Below are 4,313 nucleotides of genomic sequence, written 5' to 3' on the forward strand. Positions count from 1 at the left end.
AATTAAAGACTACTTAACACGGATGGAAAGACAGTATTTTGGCCTAACACTTAAAGAACTTTGTGAACTTGCTTTTCAGCTATCTGAACGAAACAAGATCAAACATCCATTTAATACTGCAGCCAAATCTGCTGGAAGAGATGGGTTAAATGTGTTTCTTGCACGAAATCCTACCTTAACAAAACGAAAGCCAGAGGCCAAATCAATCGCACGAGCAACGGAGTTTAATCGAGTTGCTGCAGATCGGTTTTTCGATCTGTTAGAAAGTTGATTAGACACATTCAAGTTTACGGGAGACGGAATTTTCAATTGCGATGAGACTGGTTTAACAGTCATTCCAAAATGTCACGCAAAGGTGGTTGCTTTGAAAGGGCGCAGAGAGGTGGGAGCAATTACTTCAGCGGAAAGAGTCCAGACTGTGACTGCATAAATCTGTGTTTCAGCGTCGGAGTGCTACGTACCACCTACGTTAATTTATCCTCGAAAACGAATGCAACAAGCGTTTGAGACTAGCCTGCCCCCTGGTGCCTAGGCAGAAGTCCAAGAAACTGGTTGGATGACGAAAGAACTATTTTTGACTTGGTTTAAGAAGTTAATGGATTTACTGGAGCGTCAAAGGAAAGACCAATACTTCTCATATTGGACGGCCACAAAACGCACACCAAGAGTTTAGAACTGATAGATGTGGCCCGCGAAAATGGGGTTGTCTTGCTGTGTTTGCCACCACACTGCTCACACCGTCTTCAACCATTGGACGTGGCATTTATGAAATCTCTCAGTAAATTTTACTAAAATGAAGAAAGATCGTGCCGGCCGAAGTGGCCGTGCGGTTAAAGGCGCTGCAGTCTGGAACCGCAAGACCGCTACGGTCGCAGGTTCGAATCCTGCCTCGGGCATGGATGTTTGTGATGTCCTTCGGTTAGTTGGGTTTAACTAGTTCTAAGCTCTAGGGGACTAATGACCTCAGCAGTTGAGTCCCATAGTGCTCAGAGCCATTTGAACCATTTTGAAGTAAGATCGTGGCTTCGCACCCATCCTGGAAAAGTTGTTACGCTGCGTCAGATCGCAAATTTATTCGGCAAAGCCTTCATTCATTCAGCTACAATGTCCACAGCAGTGAACGGGTTTCGGAAAACAGGCATTTGGCCTGTAAACAGAAATGTGTTTCAAGAAAGTGATTACCTTCCCTGTTCAACTACAGACATTCATCAAGCTCACACATATGAAGTTACAGAAACGGAAGACCAAATACCAGAGATGTTGTCAAGACGTAAAACACCTGAACAATTAACAACTGTCCGCAGCTCGTGGTCGTGCGGTAGCGTTCTCGCTTCCCACGCCCGGGTTCCCGGGTTTGATTCCCGGCGGTGTCAGGGATTTTCTCTGCCTCGTGATGACTGGGTGTTGTGTGATGTCCTTAGGTTAGTTAGGTTTAAGTAGTTCTAAGTTCTAGGAGACTGATGCCCATAGATGTTACGTCCCATAGTGCTCAGAGCCATTTGAACCATTTTTGAATTAACAACTGACGATCAACCCTCTGTTTCGTCTAACTTTCATGTTACCAACTCTGAAATGCTGTTAGCTACTCCAAAGGTGGATAAAAAAACCCAGAAGGAAACCATGTAACAGGCGTCGAAAACCTGTTGTTTTAACCGAATCTCCTTATAGGAGTGGACTATCTGATGAAATTAAACGAAAAGGAGTCCCCAAACGTGCTGCATGTAAACGGAAGCTCTTCTCAAAGACGTTTAATAAACCTGGGATACCACCAAAAGGACATAATGACAACGAAAAAGTGACGAACGTTACTGACGTCTTAACCACCCCTTCATGCTCAAGGGATAATAAACTGAGGTCGAATGACAACGAGGAAGAGAGTGAAGAATGTTTATACTGCTATGACTTCTCTGAAGGAGGCTGGATACGGTGTATTAACTGCGGACGTTGGGCCCACGACACTTGTGCAGGGATAGCAAGTGATGATGACGAGGCCGTCCACATTTGTGTACAATGTGAAAGTAAGAGGCCTAAATAAAACGTAATACCTGGTTCTACAACTCGCAGAACCATGTTTCGAAACATTATCGTCATATGATTTCGTTATTCCAGTTCTTATTTAAGTTTTAGAGATGAATTCATGCTAGTTCCCCATCTTACCCCGCATATGGGGCAAGACGGAGAATTGGTAGTTTATGTTTCAAATCGAGATATTTCTAACTAAATGTAACAAGTTTGCAGGTTTATTTGCATGCTATTGTAATTCGATGGTTAAGTAAACAAATGATAATCAAACCTACTTGAATTTGTTTATTTTTGTCCCTTTTGTAAGGGTTTAAAGTTAGCTTCCCCATCTTGCCCCGCCTTCCCCTACAACTGTTACATATCCTCGGCGCTCTGTGTATCTTTCGGAAATATGTTTTGACCCGGGGATCCTCCAAATTTATTATTGGTCCTCGGTAAATCAAAGTCGACCACTTTGTACTGTCTTCTTCGTCTGATTCAGCCGAATCAGTTGACAACCATAGCGTTTGCCGAATTCTTCTTGGACGTATTTCACTATCTCCCTACGATTCTGCTTCACTTTCATTTTTTTGATATCCAATGTCTTCTTCCCAATCGTGCAAGTCGTCCGGAACTTCAGACAAGACTTCCGCGCATTCATCGTAAATAATCCTATTGTCTCTTTCGTCCGCCATGATGAAAGGGCACAAGTACTTATAAAAATAAAACACTTGTTGACGTGTGTAACTTATTGTTGCCTAAGCAAAATACCAACAGAATGCAAAAGATACTAACGTGCTGTCGCCGGCCACTGAGCAATACTATGCTCACAACACCACTCTGGTGTCGCCGGCCACTGCTCAATACTAAGCACACGATATTTCGCGCGCGACACCACTGTGGTGTTGCCGGACGGCATAGTGTTAATTGTGGCCCTGAGAGTCTGGCAGGCTGTAGGCACTCAGCAGGATGAGTAGATATTTTTTGTTGCCTATAATCCAATCATCTGCTCCATTTAACGATGTGTAGGCTTAACAAATCAAAGTTCCCGAATCGCTTCTAAAATATCTTTCTGCTCTTAGAGACACTCTTTCAAGATAACCCGGAACCTAAAAATGATGAAATTTTGGGTTTTCAGTTAATTGTATACATGTTCATTGAAAACATCGTTTTTCAAAACTTCCGGTCTTTCCACATACTTTATATTATGTTGGAAACACGATTTGATAGGCAATTGTTTTGTCTGCGTATTGTAGTCTTTGGACACCGTTGTTTACATTAAGCATTTGGTGTTTATTGCACGATATGTGTTGTATTTCTATTGCGTAACTGGTACTTAACAAATATGCCTCGATTTAGTAACAGAGTTTACAAGAGGAAGAAGCCTCCTCCGAGGTACACTGGTGGAACTGTGACAATTTCTCCGACCTTGCGAAATGATTCTGAAAATAGTGAGGTTATTCATGAAGTAAATCTACTCCTGTCTCTAGCACAAGCAAGAAGTTGCATGGATCAACTGAAAAATACTGCAGTTTATTGGAGAAGTGTAGTGAGGATAATGTGAACGGAATAATTAACATTTCATTGCTCTCAAAGATGATTGGGAGTTCAGTAGAGTGTGAGGAATGTTGCAAATTGAGTATGTCAGTAAATACAAGCGACACATAGGACTTTCAGCAGAAATCTGTCTCCAGTGTACTAGTTGTCATTACAGTGTTTCATTTTGGAACTCGGAATATGTCGAAATAGGCCAAGGTGAAACTGATAGTGAGAAAAGCAAGTACTGTGGTGTTAATATTAGATGTGTTTATGCTCTAAGGCCAATGGGTAAGGGATACTCTGCTGGTCAAATGTTTTGCGGCGTAATGGTTCAAATGGCTCTGAGCACTATGGGGCTTAACAGCTGAGGTCATCAGTCCCCGAGAACTCAGAACTACTTAAACCTAACTAACCTAAGGACATCACACACATCCATGCCGGTGGCAGGATTCGAACCTGCGACCTTAGCGGTCGCGCGGTTCCAGACTGAAGCGCCTAGAACCGCTCGGCCACACCGGCCGGCTGGCGTAATGAATCTACCACCACCACCAACGAAATTCTCAAAATATGACTCGGTTGTTGGATCCTGTGTTGAAGATATTGCCCAAGAATCCACGAAAGAAGCAGTGGAGGAGGCTGTGGCGGTGAATGAAGAAATTCCAGATGTTCATAATCCTCGGGACCTGACTGTCGCACTAGATGGTACGTGGCAGAAGCGCGGGCACACTTCACATAATGGGGTAATAACGGCAACAAGTGCTAATACTACGAAC

General features: G+C 43.2%; 1 non-coding gene across 1 annotated transcript; it reads right to left on the reverse strand.

Annotated features, from left to right (window-relative positions):
- Nucleotides 1-3,975: 3,975 nt before the first annotated feature.
- Nucleotides 3,976-4,059, reverse strand: Trnas-gga (transfer RNA serine (anticodon GGA)). Its single transcript is given in 2 exon segments — nt 3,976-4,010; nt 4,020-4,059. It is a non-coding gene; the product is annotated as a tRNA-Ser (tRNA).
- Nucleotides 4,060-4,313: the final 254 nt, after the last annotated feature.

This window comes from Schistocerca serialis, chromosome 1 (assembly GCF_023864345.2).
Source record: "Schistocerca serialis cubense isolate TAMUIC-IGC-003099 chromosome 1, iqSchSeri2.2, whole genome shotgun sequence".
NCBI classification, from domain to species: domain Eukaryota; kingdom Metazoa; phylum Arthropoda; class Insecta; order Orthoptera; family Acrididae; genus Schistocerca; species Schistocerca serialis.